Here is a 17269-nt window from a genome sequence, read left to right as displayed (position 1 = left end):
GTTGGTGAGAGCACAGTGCTGATAAACATAAATCTACACCAGGTGCCTGGGGAAAAAACACACACCTCTTGCTAACTCAAAAAAATACTTTGGTTGTTATTCTCCTAAAGAAGGAAAACACTGGAGGTGCTGGTATATTGAAACCAAACTGTGATCCAGTTCCTTAAATTGAGCCCAGTAGCCTCTAATTGTCTCTGTTCAGTCAGATCCAGTACTGGAATGTCATTGCTTGCAACACTGGAATTGTGTGTCTGTCTCTAGCAGTTGCCAGTGCTTTGAAATGCAGTCTTTTTATGCAAAAAGAATAAAAGAGGAAAATTTTGCTGGAAAACTCTCTCAATATCTTCCTTAAGTTTTGAGCAAAAATGCGAAAAAAGTCTACTCTATGCTCCCAAAGATTATTTTTCAGTCAGAATTTTTTTAAACATTTTTTTCAGAGCTTTTGAAATTTATGTTTTAAAGTTTAGCACATTGCATTAATAAATCAGAACCCTGTGAAAACAAATTATGAGGCATAGTTATACGTCAAAAAGATAAATCAGAACTTAATGGCCAGGATGGAAGATATTTTCTAATCAGTCAACTAGAGAACTAATTAATGCTATAATCTGTAAACCAACCAAAGAAATACATCCATATTCTTAGCTGGAATGCATAAATCTGATGGCAAAGTTAACACTTATAATTTGGATCATTTTGTCTAATGTTTATAAATCAGTCTGTTAAATAAGATTTGAGCAAGATCTATAAATTAACACACTAAATTAAAAGTGTGTGGTTTCTGATGATAAATAAAGATTTACAAGTGTTGGAGGTAACAAAACAAACAAATTTACAACAAATTTACATTCCTCAATTAGACGATAGTTAACTATTATAAATCAAAGCTGTAAATAATGTTTATCTCCTCAGATGTTCATGTTTCACAAAGCCCATCCTAAAGAAAAAGAGAAAAGCCTTGAATTTAAATTGTTTCCTCTTTAGCATACAAATAGAGTACATAGTAAAGACTGAGAGAAGCATGACTAGATTCTCCTATTTAAATGGTCACAATACCAGCTTTTGTTCTGCTTTCTCTGCAAGATTTCCAGCAAGAGATACACTGCTATATGATTTGCTATAAGACTGTGGTTCATATTATTAAGCATATCTGCAAGTAGGAGAATGTTTTCCTCCAAAAAATGAACATGACCTGACAAGACAGAAGAGTATCAGACTTCCCTCTGTGGATTTCCATCCTTCCCCTCCCCTGCTCTGTCTGTGCAAACAATGGAAAGCTGAATACGTCTCATGCCAGAAGGCAGCAGGTTACTAAAATACCCATGACATATTTATGCAAGAAACATGCTGTAGAACATATGGGCCTTGGGAGCCTTTCCCACCTTCTGTCTCTGTGTAATTTTTTCAGCTGTGAGAAGGCCTGATGAAGAGATTCATTTAATTGGGAAAATGAATTTTAGGCCAGAATGAGAAAACAAAGCAATCAAAACAGGTGACTGTAGACATGAGCCTGAACTTCAAAGCACTTTAGTAGTTGTAGTAAAATAAATTTTGCAAACTCTAAGTCAAATGCCCAAACACAATCCTGGGTTAACAGGTGGAGAAACCTCAGCCTTAAGGAGGCTGAAAACAAATAATTCATCAGGAGCCACCAATTTTGAGTGCTTGACTGGACAAATACATGCTGGGCTCCAAGCTGAAAACAGGAACATAACAGCCACATAAATCAATGGTTTCTTTTGAAAATGAGGTCATGGATTGGAGAAGGCTGGAAACACAGCTGTGTCAGCACTAGAACTCACTTTCTTTTCTTGCTGCTGAATCCATACTCGTTTCTGAAGGAAAACCTCCACTTAGCATGAGAGCTTTAAGATTGTAAAGAACGACAGAATGGGCCAGGTTGGAAAGGACCACGAGAGGTCATCTGGTCCAGCCTCCCTGCTCAAGCAGGGCTGTTCTAGAACAAATGACTCAAGATTGCATCCAGACAGCTCTTGGATATCTCCAGTGAGGGAGGCTTCACACCCTCTCTGGGGTCTGTCCCAGTGCTTGGTCACTGCACAGTGAAGAAATTCTTCCTTGTGTTCAGGTGGAACTTCCTGGCCATCAGTTCCTGCCCGTTCCTCCTGTCCCATTGCTGGGACCACAGAGCAGAACCTGCTCCATCCCCTGACCCTCCCTGCAGACCCTGACAGACAGGGACGAGGCCCCTCTCAGATACCTCAAGGTTGAACAGCCCCAGCTCCCTCAGCCTTTCCTCACTGAGATGCTCCAGTCCCTTCATGATTTTTGTCACCCTCCACTGCATCTGCTCCAGGAGCTCCACCTCTCTCCTGTACTTATGAGAGCCATGCATCCCTAATTTAGCTAACTAGGGAGCAAAAAGCTGGGAGCTTTATATTTCCTACTTCTTCCTGTGAGAGGGGCAGCCAAGGTGACTGCTTGTGTATGTTGGTGCTGTTAAGTCTGTAGTGATGTGTCAGCATCTGAACCTTGCAAAACTTCCCCAGTTTTGGTAATCCAAATGAAAGGGCAGCTTTTTGGAGGAATATGTGATCTCTCCCTTCCTGGATCCCCTGTGGAAGGGTCAAAAATGAAAAAGGAAGTGGAGAAAATTGACAACCCCATAGCTGACACTGCATAGTTCAACATTTTAATCAAAATATAAAAAAATATAAGAAGACAAGAAAAAAGCAAAGTCAGAGGATTGAGGAGAACAAATTGAGGAGAAAAAGTGAATTTTATTTCTAACAATCTGCAAATTGTTGCCAGATTTACATTTGAGTAAATATTATCTGACAAAACAGGTTGTTTGATGGACTTGGGATGGACCTCTAGTTTAGCTCTTTCTCCATCAGAAACTGGTAAAATGCTCTGATAAGTACTAAGCAAAAATGAGAGCTAATACTGCAATAGCAGCACAGCTCAAGTCCCTGGAGTCAGATCACCTTACAACATCATATGCAAATTGCTAAAACACTAATCATGACAGTTTTGGTGCAAATAGGGTGCTACTTCATCCAAGGTAGAACCTTCAGCTTCCTTTGTAGGGTCACGGTATTGCTGCTTCAGCGAGCAGTGAAATGTTGTGCCCAGCATGTTTTGCTACAGAAGTGATGCAGTGATTTCCCTTAATTCTCTGGTTTCTGCAGTGGAGAAGATGATGTGGCCAAGCTCACGAGGAGCTCCATCACCAGCTGGAGGCAGTGCCATTGGCTCCCATCAGGACAATATGACAGGAGTAGAGATACCTTCTTTAAATCAATGTCACGTTTGAGGCACATGTTGCCTCCAGACCCAGGGGTTCAAATCACCCCAGGTGTGGCTGGGAGTCACTCCCACTCCCTCCTCAGCTCTCAAGGCCAGGAGCAGTGCTGGTCTACACTGTGTCACATCCCATTAAGTAATTTCACGTATGACCTGATGCAACCTGACATAACATGTTTGGAGGGCTGACAGAAAGTTATCTCTGTGTCCACAGGCACTGAACACCAGCCACTAAGCCTAAGCACGCAGGCAGCGATTCGGGGAATCAGTGAACAGGGCTTTTCTTTTCTTTTGGGGGATTAAGGCATAGTCATGAATCATTTTTCACTTACTTTACATAAGTAATACTAGGAGTCTTAAAATTCAGATTTTATGCCTTTTGATATATATTTTTGCACCTCATAAGAATCAACAATCACGCAGAGAACTTGAGCAAACCCCAGGACTCCAGTGCTGGTGCAGACATCCAAGTTTGAAAAAACACTCCTTTCAGCACTAGATTTATGAAATCTGGAGGTGACAGATTTTTAATTTGTATTTTTTTTATGTTAGAAACTGGTTTAGGTATATATATATATTTATGTATATATATATAGAGAGAGAGAACAGGCATAGACCTATTTGTACGAGTGAGGAGGATGCAAGGGGCTGAGTGGTGGCCTACCAAAATTAATAAATGTAGATTCTGTTTCCATCCAAATTTTTTTTCCAAAAATGACAAATCAATGTACTTTGACAGCTCTGACATTTTTACCAAATGTAAATTTGATTAAATCAACCCTGTCAACTGATGTATTCTCATCAAAAAGACATGCAAACCAAAAGCAAAGATCCTGGTCAAGTTAACATGATAAATAGCTGGTGATTATTTATTTGTCTCCAATGAAGGAGACAAACAAATTTTAGTGTTACTGACTGTTGAACATATGCTGCACTTGAAAATTTAGTTGCTTAAATACATTTTCACTGAAACCCTGCATGGAGACTGGAATAGAAATACCTGCATCACCTGCATCATTCTCCCAGTTTTTTTCCCCTGGTAGACAGGCACATAAAGAACACTTTCCAGCATGGCAATCCTTATGTCTAATCGTTTTTGGGGTGGCTCTGGCTTTGGTCCAGCCAGATCCCAGGCGGGGCACAGGTGTCACCTGGAGCTGGGGGCAGCACTGTCCGGGTATCCCTGCCTGGAGCTCCTGCAGCAGCTCGGGGGAAGACAGGGAGATGGGGGAGAGGGGCTGGAGGGGGCTCGGCTGCTCTCATGCTCAGGGTGTCCCTCCTGGGTGCTCAGTGTCTCTCCTCGGTGCTCAGGGTGTCCCTCCTGGGTGCTCAGAGTGTCCCTCCTGGGTGCTCAGTGCCATCCCCCAGCTGCTGGTGGGGATGTCCCTCCCACTCTGTTCACCTGCACTGCCCAAGCCACCTGCCTCAGCGCTGCTCACAGAGCCCGAATTCCTCCTGGAACCTCTCTTTGCAACAGGCCCAGAGGTTTCCACATCACCTGCAGACGAGCTGTGCAGGGTGAGAATCGGGGTGACTGAAATCCCCCTGCACAGGGTGAGAAGCGAGCGGGCAGCCTGGGAGCCGGGGCAGCCGCGGTGGGACCCGATCCTTCTTCACCGCGGGGAGCAGAGCTGTGAAACCGCGGCGTGCAGCCAGCAGCACGCCCAGCCTCCCAAACGCTTGCTGCTTGTGAAGCTGGTCGCTCAGGTGTGAATTCAGAGGCTGCGAGATCCGGGCAGAATCCCTGTTTGATTCCCATCTCTCCCTCCCTGTGTGGTACCCACGTCTTTTCTACTCCCAGCGGTGCGTACGTGCTGAGAGCATCCCTGATTGGGAGTGAGATGTCTCAGCCGGGAGCATCAGAGCTCGCAGTATGTTCTGTTTGCTGTTTGCCATTACATGATGCCTGCCTCTTTGATCAGTCCCTGTCACAGGCTCCCATGTGAATCTTCTTGAATGAGCAAGTGAGTGAATGTGCCTCAGAGACAGCAGGTTTTAGGGGAAAGTTGCAATTCCAGCTGAATCAGATCAATTTTACTGTCACCTTTTATCAAAGGCAGAAGTCAAAACTTATAAAGGAAACATGAGTAAGCTATATTATGCTGGAAGTTTTATTTTTTAAATACATAGGCACGTTTACTAAATGTAGAAATACAGATATGCTTACAGATCTGCTTATCATAACATGTATGCAGGTAATATGTTACTTTTCTAACTACTCAGTTCAATTCATGATTTACAGATGCTTATTAGGCCATTAATTTAACACTTTAATTGGAAGACAACAATTATTCTAATTTCATCTAACCGTGACTACTCATCTAGTGACAGGAAAGGAATTGCATTATTTCCTTTTAAAGACGAGGGATTCAATGTTCTCTGACAAAACATGGCTTGTATTGTCACACTGAAACCATCATTACTAGATATTTTTTGGGCCTGCATTTCCACAACTGACAGCTCTGAGACAACTGTGTAAACAGCATCATAAATAATAGCTCCAGTAAGGGCATATGCACTGTGCTATCACTGTCCCTCATTAGTGAAGTATTTGCATTTTATGAATCAGTAGCAAAAAATAATTTTTACTGTTGACTGAAAGCTTAGGAATTTTTAGAAGGGCCAAGATTTCATCACGTCCATGAGAGCCAGCCGCATGTGCTTTGCACTCTCCTAATGCCTCTTCTGTCTTCTGAGAGGTCTAAAAGTCAGAAGAAAGAAACAAATTCCCCTGTACTGAGCTTCCCACATCTGCCTGGCTGAAAAACTACACTGATAGATGGTGAAATACAGTTCTCATAATTTTTTTAGGAAGAAGGCTGGAGATGCAATTGCTTTTAGACTACACTTTAACCTAATTTAGAGGCAAAATGCTTCAGCACATAACTGAAGCAGTACAAGGGAAGAAAATACAAATCCCACACCCCCCTGGATAATTAGTAACCTAGCCAGCCCTGCACTCTTTCTAAATGTTGCATTAAATAAGTACATGGAGCTCTGATTAACCATTAGATTGCTGACAATGTTTTTCTGCCTTTGATTGGCATTGGACAGATTTTTCTCTTGGGAAACAAAAATGGTTCACATAGATTTTTGTAATTTGTCTCTGCTATTGTAATTTTCTGCTGTTGTAATTTTCTGCAATTATTCTAAAGTCCATTAGTTCAAACTGATTTTTCTACCTGAAAGAATATGACCTCACAATGTGTCTAATGGTATTTTGATAGTAGGAAAACATAAAAATTAGAAATACAAGTAGTCAACCTTACACTGTAAAGGAAGTTAAACAAATCCCACCTTTTGTTTCTGGGAAAACAAGCAATTTTCCATGGGAGCTGCTCCAGACATATCACTGTTGGTTTTGGTTTGTTGTTTTTTGGGGGTGTTTTTAATATGATATTGATTTTTTTGAACAGTTGCGTATGGTTTATAATAGCAATAATCTGCATGAAACCAGCCATTACACAGGATATCAGCAAGTTCATAGAACATTAACTTTTGCTTTTAGAAGTTAACTGAGAAATTAGCTTGAAAGATGGTGGTTAGTTTTTGTTCATTTTGTTGTTAGTAATGAGTGACATTAAGGTGAACACTACTTGCGTATTTCGAGGTGCTTTTGGAGTGGGGGGAAAATATAAATTATCAGCTGTCACTTTATGGTTTTCTAAGGCACTATCTGGAGGGTAGTTTTGCAACTGGATCACATAAAGGCTGCAATTCATTACTTTTTTAAGTATGTGTTTGCTTCCTACTGGAGTTGCATGGACTGAAAATTAAACATGCATATAAGGGCTTTGGCTGAATTAGTTTGTTTAAAAGAGCTTTGTTTCCGAAATGAGATGTGGCAAGGGCTTATTTGCATGTATCCTACCTCAAAAAATTGGAACCTGGTCTTCATGTTTTCCCCTAAAGCAAGTAGAATACTGGCCAATTTATCATGTGCATTAGATGTGAAGAATCCTGGGTTGCATTCAATTCTGGTATTATTAAGAAGCCTTAAGACAAGAATATTAAAACTATGAAATACACAAATTATTACAAAAGCATATTTCAAGTGTACCTCACTGCAGGGTGTAGCTGTCATCTTCTCATGCTCTGATATCTGCCCTGCAGCACTCTTTACTGGCTCCATCTCTCTTTTGCTGCTTTTTATTTTTTTTTTACCTTTTTTTAATAAGCATATTGCTTTCTAACACACTTAGCAAGTTTAGTGAGGAGATCATGTTAGTTATTGCTGGCTGTAGCTAATTTATTATTATTCATCTTGTTGTGGAAACTGAAAGTCAAGATTTTTTAATCCTGTAGCCACAAAATTATTTATGCCATTGTGTCGTCTCTTGTACTGTGTCCTAGATCATTTCCACAGAAGTTTTAAGTGTTTTAGGATAATTTTGTTGGCTTATCTCCTTACTGGTTGTTTCATTTTAGTATATTTGTACTAGAGTTAATATTTTTGAGAAAAAAAAATCCAGTCATTATTATATAAAACATAGAAAAATCTCACCTTCCTTTTTTAGTTTAAAATATGTTCAAGTTGAGAGAGTTACTTACAGGTACAGACTGTGAAAATGTCCAGGTTAAGATATGCTCTGATCCATAAATATGAAATACTACAATAGTAATAAAGATAATTTGCAATAGTGTGTTTCTGTTCTTCAGTCTGAGGCGCTTGGTTCAGGCCTCTAAGCTCATTTGTCTTTAATCAGCACCTGTAAAACCTACAGTTTTAAAGGAGTCATTATTCATAGAGAAAGCTTTTCTTTCTTGTAGAAGCCTGAAAATTGAAACTGCAGCCATGCAGCTCTCAGCATGTAAAAAAACTGAAATATATTGTGTGTTTCTTGGTGAAGTACTGAGTTTGGGGGCGTTTTTTGGTTTTTGTTTTCACACGAATACATGATATGCACAAAAGGTACCACTGTTGAAGGATATGTTGTTAAAAGAATATGAAAGCCAAGGGGCAGTAAGAATTTAGGCTCTGTCTATCAAGTCTGATATTTTGACCACTGTAAATTGTAGTCTTCTACTTTTGGCACTATTTTTGTTAATTTTTTAGAATTAATTCAGTGGATTTAGCATTCAAATAACAGCTTCAAGGTAGGTAAAATCTAAGCTCTAAAGGATTACATATGGGTTGTTAAATAGTTTATCATGACATCTCAAAAGCTGTGTTTGGATGACCTTAGTGGAGCTATTAATTACTCTCTGTACTTATTACTATTACTATTATTTCTATAAGCCTTGGAATTAAAAATGTAAATAAGATATTAAGCTGTCTGAGTATTTAAAAGGTTTAAGGAAAAAAAGGCTCATTAAGCTGTTTAGTGTTTAAGTGACCTCCAAAGGACAGATAACAGAGTAGACCAGTAAATTCAGACATTCACTGCAAAATAAATTAACTTGTTGTTATCACATATTAACACATTATATATCCCTCACTCTGCCAAATTGTGATTACATGTCTGCAAGCTGTAAAAACGTAATTAATTTCTCCCTATTTTTATTAGAATGCAAATATTTCTACACAGGAGCAGGGTTATTTGTTGGTGGGTGGATACCTTGATTTCTTTTAGACTGCAGGGTAAAAACACAATGAGAAAGATGGGAGAGACAGTAGAGCAGAAGCTGTGGGTTTAGAAAGAGCAGAATGCATTAAGAAAAGACAACTAAATATATATAGGCAAGCTTTGGTTAGCTCAACAGTACTTTAGATTTTGTTGCCAGCCTAGTATATTTTCCATACTGAATATATTTTTAAAATCTCTAGTTTTATTCATCAATTAAGAGCTATCAGCTTCCATATAAACTGAAGCCGTTCCTCTTGCAGTGGCTGCACTTCAGAAACACCCCATCCCAAAACTGGAGGGAAGCATTGCACAGCTCAGCTGGGTTAAAGCAGATAAAAAGACGTGTCTATCAAGCAGAAAATACATTTCAGGGTAGTTCAGTAACAGCTGCAGGGATTTCTGGATGAACCACCACTTATGAGATTCCAGCTAACGGCGTGACAGCGACCATCCAGTGAGGACACTGGCTCCTGGTGCTCCTCTCAGGAATGTGCCAGCTGCTCCCTGGCCCTGGGCACACCTTGTGTGTCCTCAGCACGCTGGCACCTCCCTGCAAAGGCTCCCTGCGGGTCCCTGGCACAAACCTGCTGTGGAGTGGGGGCTACGTGGCCTTTTCAGCCATCAAGTGGAGGAATGGCCATGTGGAGAGGGTGTTGTGCAAAATCTCACAGCTCTGCAGGGACTAGAATTCCTTGTCAGGTAGCCGGTTCTTTCCGTTTCACAAGCACTGGAATCTGTCTAGAGAAGTTGTTATAGTCCTGTGGATGAATGCTTTGCTCTCTTTAACTGAAAATTCTGGTAAATCACTGATTTTGAAAACCTCTTGCCTTTGCTTTTAAGCACAAAGATGAGAGCTTAGCTTTGGATTCTTAATCTGAATGGAAAAGATTGAGATTTCAGATATTACTCAGCTTTTCAATTTGCAAATCTATTATTATTCAATATGTTCAAATATGCAATTGCATTATAAGTTATTAATTTTTTATTCTAAATAGCTCTGGAATGTTTATTAAATGTTACACTTGCAGCATTTGAATCATTTTGATCTCTCAGTATATTAAGAGAGAGAGAAAGAATGGAAATATTTATCTGGGAATTATGTGATTTGTGTTGAGAAAATAGAATGCAATCTGAAAATAGAAAAGACCAGGGCTGAAGTAAATTCCCTGACAAAGACCTAAAGAACTCAGAGAAAATATGGTTATTTTTCATAAAGCAAAATATAGCTTCTTATTGAATCTGATGCATAGCATAAAACCCAGCAGATTCCTCTAGTGCCTGGATGATTGCTGCTCTCAGCAGCCATAAGACAGACAGGTCTTTGTCTCTTGATCTTGTTAAGGACACTCCGGGTTTTGCTCAGCACTTGAGAAAGGAAATGTTTTAGACTGCTCTGAAGTGATTGTGTTATTGCCTGCAAGGAAATTTGTTTACCTGGGATTATATTTTATGCAATCATATAAGGATGTGGCACAAGATACAAAGAATGTTGAAGACTTGGAGTTAAAATCTGATCATGCAAATAAATTGAGGTATGTGGAGAATTATGTGGAGAATGTTTCACATTTGGAAGACCCAGGCTTAGCTATGAATTTCTTTCATCTCTGTTTGTTTGGGTTTTTTTGGTCAAACAGGATTTTAAAACTCTTTTCATGTACTTCTTTGATGCATAAATAACAACAAGTCAACGTCAACCATCTGTTGCACATTAAGAATTTTAATTTTAATGCAGCCAATGATGCCCTGTTTAATGATCTTTTTGACTTAGTTGCCAATATCAGCAGGATGAGCTTGATAATTGACAAGGGCATGTAATTGATTGTCACAGGTGGAAATGTACCACGTAGTATTGTGTACACTGAGACAAGAGCCTCCAGAGATGGTGGGGTTTGATCTCTAAAAATGTAAATAATTTTGGCTTTGAGGGCTGAAATTTGGACTTTGAGGCACAGTCAAGGGCTAGCTGATGGAGGGAAAAAAGGGTCCATTGATGAAAACGAAATCTGAGCTGCAATCCAGCTATAAATTTCTGGCAAAATACCTTTTCTGCAGACCCAGTTTTCAGCAGCAGCTTTGACAAAGGACAGTGAGCAGCAATGGAAACTCAAGAGCAGAGCAGGTGCTTCCAAGAAAGTGTCATTGCTGTCATCTAAAAGCAGTAACCAGGATCCTGTGTCTGATGACAGTTGAAAAGGCAGTATGGGGAAAAAAAAAGTCTTGTCAGCACTGGAATTGCTTTTAAACATGATGTTTGGCTTGTTCCACAAGGACAAGGGGGAAATATGCATCATTGCTCATATCCAAAGCTGAACAGAAATGGGAAATTTTGATTCTTTTTGAAGGGAAAATGGAGGGTTTCAACTCTGGTACAGCAAAATAAAAGAATAACTGTGCATTTTTTCCCTCATCTTCACAAATAGAAACTTGAAAGAGCAATAAAGTCATCTTCTTAGAAAAAAACTGGCACAATTTTTTGCACCCACCTATTAAAATAGCTCTTTAATCTAAGAGTCAGACACGTGCTAAGCTCTTTCATGTTCAATACACTTCAAAATGTTCAAATAGCTGAAGGGGACCATGATCTTCAAGATTTTCACCACAGATGAAAATCCACACTTCACCTGTGGAAAATATTTCTCATCACTACTTGAAATTTCCCCTCACATAGCAAGGTAGTATCTTCACAGTAGAATTCAGGAGCTACAAATTACAAGGGGAGACAGGAAATGTCCAAAGATGCCAAGGCAGCATTTGTTCTGAAGCTGGGAATAAGATTTATGACCTCCCTGTCATCTCCAGGAATGATAGGTAAGTGAAGTGGCTAATGGAGCAACACAAAAGTGCAGTGTGAGCTATTCATCCAGAAAAATGTTATCTGCATTTTAATGTTATGGGTGGTAGCCACCTTCGAAGCTGGTTTAAGAAAATAAGTTTTGGAAGTTTTGCTTCTTCGCTGTAATGGATGACTATGCAATAAAGTCAGACCTGTTAGAGTATCAAAAGAGTACTACTACTACTACTACTACTACTACTACTCTACTACTACTACTACTACTACTACTACTACTGCAAAAGAGTAGTGACATTTCCATTAAGTTGGGCCAATACATCTTACAGGTTTCTCTGAGCTGTTGCTTTTCCTAGATTTTTTTTGTAACATTCTATGGGTAATTATATATGCACAATAAGTTCCTTACTGGGACCCTGCTTCCCAGTTAAGCAGGCTTTGCTTTGGGTAAATATGGCATTTTACTCTTCTCCATCCCCCATTAGCTTAACAATGGGGAAAAATCTACTCCAAAGAGAATCCTGCAACACACCCTGAATATCATCATTAGTCTGGAAGTTCATTCATCAACTAAAAATTTCAGCTGAAATAATACACATTCTTCTCTTGCACACTTTGAAACAAGCTCTTTAGCTTAACTTTCCTACAAGATTGCAACCACCTTGACACATTATAGTCAAAGACTTGTCTAATTTAAGCCTGCCTTGCTGAAGTTGGTGAAAGTGAACCTTAGGCTGGCATAAAACTCTGCAGAAGCTCACAAAGCAATCAGCACAACATCCCTCCTGGATCACTAATTAGCTATGTATGAACTCCCTTCCATTCCCATCCCTGATGTGGTAAATGTCACCACCCAGACTGGAACTTCTTGTGCTGGGATATGGACATGAATGGGGGTCTGTGGGGCATTCCCAGGTGCCTGGGCCACGAGACTTTTGTCTGTGCTAAGTGTAAGTGGGAGAGAGCCCCAGAGTTGTGCCTAACTCTCCCCACTCACAGAGCCCAGGCACAATTCCTTCAGACCTCTGCCCTGTTGCAACTCTTAGTGTTTCTGTCCTGCCCACATCAGGTTTTGCTCTGGTCTGCATAAGTTCTTACAATTCATTGTAATGGCAATCCAAGTAATTATTTTCCTTGGGGCATCATTTGTGGCTGAAGCCTGTGAATTTGTTTTTCTGACATTATCACATCACTGATTTATATATATGTACTTATTAATCTTAATCTGCATAATAATTTTAGAAGTATTTTCTTCCTACTGGAACTGGTCTCCAACAATTACTTTTATCTAAGAATTTTGTGAAGAATGGAGAAAGGGAAAATTCTTTCATTTAAACTGAAAAATGTCATAAGTGGCCTAATTTTTATAAAAACTGACAAAGTTTTGTGAATCATGAAGAAATTAGTAAGACTGCAACCTGCTTGTAGATGTCTTGTGTGGATCATTGCAGACATTATTTTTAATGGCCAATTTCACCACTGTTAGCTCAATCAACACAAGAATTATATTTCTGAAAGCTAAGAAAATTTGGACCCATTTTCCAAATTTCTTTCCAACATGCTGGAAGCAAAGCAAACTACTGTGTTTACTGAAGAGGACAGCTTTCCTGTGCAAGTTTATTTTTATTTCTCTTCTTACCCAGTTACAGGGAAAGATCCTATAATTATCAACTATCTTTTAGTGGTGATTTACTTGGCGAAGATTGATTAGAACAATCAGTCACTCTAAAGCAATTTTCATCACCAAATATTAGATGGTTTCTTCTCCTGCTTGATTAGCAGTCCTGCTGCAGGTTACACTGTAGATGTAATTCTATAAACATGGCTTGCAAGGTGTTGTTATATGAAAAATCCTCATATAAATATGGAAATTCTTAAATATTTATGGGTACTAATTGTGTGCATGCACATGTGTACACATGACTGTGTCTCTGTATATACGCATATGAAGAAAATCTGAAAATGTTGATTCTATTCTAAATATGGAGGTAAAGATTTATATTCAGAGATTAATCTTCCATATGTGTATATGAATAGTATTTTTGTTTGATCTTATCATCCTGCCCCAGTGTAATCTGGGTAAAAGAAATAAAAAAAATCCTTACATGTGCTTAGCAGAAAATAATTCAGATTTGCCCTTACAAACACAACTATCTTAATACATTTTTGCTCAGCAAATGTGTTGTGCTGCTTTTGGTTGAAGTTCTCCACCCCTTATGCTGTACCATTTGTGTCATGCTCACATTCTACACTATCCAAAAATTTAAAGGCATATCCAATACAATCTCTACCCCTGCTCATTTTGGGCCAGGCTATAGGGTTTAACATTACTCCTATATAGCAATTTCATAACACTCCACTTAAATAATTAATTATTTCACACAGGTTTCATGTAAAACCAGCCAAAACCAGCCCATATTGTTCAGATTGATTTGTTTCTTGTGGTTTTTGGTTTTGCTTTTTATTTGGAATGTTTGCTTGTCAAGTTATTCTGTTTTTAGCCTTCAGCTTTAAAGGCTGCACAGTTTGTGTCTGTTTTCTAGGGCTGACTTGGATGAACTGCCACTCCAAGTGACGAAATCATATGTAATTCCTATCCTAAAATCTTCCTCAGATTGAAAAGAAAGCAGAAGCAACTGTGTTCAACTACAGATTCAGCAGAGCAGCTAAACTGTCTGCAACACCAGGTATTGCAAGGCAGAATGCATAGTATAGATTAAATCATGCAGCTCACTCTCAGAGCCATATAAATAATACATTTGCCTATAAAAATGTTATATGTGCATTAACAAGCCAGATTTTATGAGCAACTGAACAATATTGATCTTGTGTTTTGGGGTAGTTTCCTCTGCTGTGCAAACAGAATGGACTGCAGGTACTGCACAGGAGGCACAGAATATCTGATGGGGGTTCATTGCCTTGAGCAACCTAACCTGGGGCTGATCTAGAAGAAGGAAAGAGACTTCCACTGCCAGAGCAATGGCTGGGGCAGCAGCCTGCCCTCAGCAAGGAGCTGTGGCTGTGCTGAGAAAGGAGAGGCTGAGTGGGAAGCCAGTGTTGGGCATGTGGGATTTGGGAGAGGAACGAGTTCCAGGGCAGCTGCAGCAGGACCCTGCCTCCCTCCTGTGCTGGCAGCCAGCATTAGGAGGTTCCACGTCTCCTTCAGTTCCTGAGATCAAGTTATTTCCTCATTTCCCCAGAATTGATTTTCTTGCTGAGTAAATTTAGTTTTTCACTTTGTCTTGACTTTCCTTTCAGTGCCTTGACTTTCTGTTCAGTTCAGTTGGAACTGGCTACTCAGTTCCAGCAGTGGACACAGGATTTCAGACCAGCATTTTTTTATGAAACAGAAATGAAAGCTTTCTGAAGCTTCAGTGCATTTTCTCAATTTGCAAATGGGATAAGTCTTCCAGTCCATAGTTAAGCAGAAGTGAAAATATCTGTATGTATATCTATCTTTCTCTATATTCTACTCTCCCATAATTCACAAAGGAAGATAAACCCAGGAAGACAATCTTTAATTTAAAAATCAAAACTGAGGAAGGCTGCTGTTTTTTTCCTTGAGTTGCAAAATTTATAACCCTGTTTTCAGTGAAAACTTAGCTCTATTTATATCTCTTATTTTTCTGTGTACTCATGTTGTATATAATGCAAGAGTTAATGGAGTTGTAGCTTACCACATACAATAAGTGAATGTGGGAAAATTAGGTTTTCATGCAAAATCACATAATTGATTTCTTATAAAATACTGGAAAAAGTTCATATTTCTGCAAATATATCTAAATTTATATAAACACTCAGTACCAGAGAAAAGTGTGTAAAAATTATTCCCTCTGATCTGAGGACAAAAACTGCATGTTCACATAGGAATCCAAGTTTGAATTCTTGTTTAACAAGTAGCAAACAATAATAAGTAATAAGGCTAGTACAAACAATTCATTTTTCTAAGCACTGTATCTGGCTGTAAAATTATAAATACAAAAGACTGAGGAAAGAAAAGCAGATATGTAACATTTCAGAAATGTAACTATGTTGTATTACTGTAACACAAAAAACACCCAGTGACAGAATTATCACAAAGAAATGTCATTATTCTGTTTAATTCCATCACTCTTCCTGACAGACAGGCTTTAAGTCACTAATGTAGAACACAAGTTAACAAAAAGATTAGAACTTCTTGAGCCTCCAACACTTCATTTTTTTTTCTCATCTTCTAAATGCACAGGATATTAGGAAATATCACTTTTATAATGTACTATTTACAATGTAGGAGATGTCAGGTACAGAAATTGTCAGCTGTCATGGTTTAAGCCCTGCTGGAAACTGAGCTACACTCAGCCACTTGCTCAGCCACCATCTCCTCCCCTGAGCCCCCTGGAATGGGGAGGAGAATCAAAGTAAAACTTTTCCCTTGAGATAAGGAGAGTTTAATAATCAGAAACAAAACACAGTAATAATGGTAAATGATAATAAGAATGATGAAAAAAAGGGAAAAATAAGTGATGCACAATACATCTGCTCACCACCCGCTGCCCAGTGCCAGACCCCAGTTCTGAACACGGATCAGGTCCCACCTTTTAACTGAGCCTGGTGTCACACAGTCTGGAATATCCCCTTGGTCAGCTGGGCCACCTGTCCCAGCTGTGACTCCTCCCAAATTCCCACTCACCCCCAACTTCTTCAGCAGTGTGACAGTGTGAAAAGCCACAAAGGCCTTGGCTCTGTGTAAGCCCTGCTCAGCAAAAAGGAAAATATCTCGACATTATCAATGCTGTGTTCTGCACAAATCAAAACCACTGCCCTATACAAAGGCACTGGGAAGGAAATTCATTTCACCCCAGCCAAAATCAGCACATTAGCATATTAATTTCCAATTGTAACCTTTTTGCAGATTTTTTTTTGCAAACTCTCACCATTAGAAGTAGTGATGGCAGCAAGCAGCATGCAGCGGGGTGAAGGTTTTCATGTTAGGCCTTTTTCCATTTCTGAATCAGCTAATCACCTCTGTACCATTAGTACTATACACTTACCACAGGTAATGACCCCAAAATTTACATCAGGAACTTAGCTGAAAGAAGTGAATGCATATAGGACTGCAAAAGTTTTTAATTAGCCAAATGACAGATGCTGAGATTATTACAAGTAGTATTTGTGGCAAATCATTATATTCCATTTGAACAAAAAATGAAGAAAACTCACTGATCTGTAATAATTCCTGTTTCTTGCAGAAGCTTTGATTATTTAGCTGGAGAAGATCTCTCAGATCACGTGGTACCACCTCCTGTGTGGAGCACAATGTTCTTGTACAGAAAGCCAACAAGAAATGCACCTAACTTATTTCTGAATACCATTAGTGAAAGTGACTCAGGTTCATCAGTAGAAAGCATTTTTCCATCATCTAATTGCTTTTCTGCTAAAAAATATCTCCTTTTATCTAATTCTGATGTTTTATTTTTAAGCAGTTAATTCCGATTTAATTTCTAAAAAGAAACCAAGCAGTTATTCCTTTAAGCTTTCTCTTCAGATGTAAGGAACTGGTAAATAGCTTCAAAGACTATTAAGTAATATCAGCTTAGTGTTCCAGCTCCATGACATATGATAATCACCTTTGCCATGGCTGAGATTTAATTGAGACAAAAAAAGAGTG

This window comes from Lonchura striata, chromosome 1, assembly GCF_050655825.1.
Source record: "Lonchura striata isolate lonStrDom1 chromosome 1, ASM5065582v1, whole genome shotgun sequence".
Taxonomy (NCBI): Eukaryota; Metazoa; Chordata; class Aves; order Passeriformes; family Estrildidae; genus Lonchura; species Lonchura striata.
The sequence above is the reverse complement of the archived record's forward strand: the minus strand, read 5'-3'. Positions refer to the sequence as shown.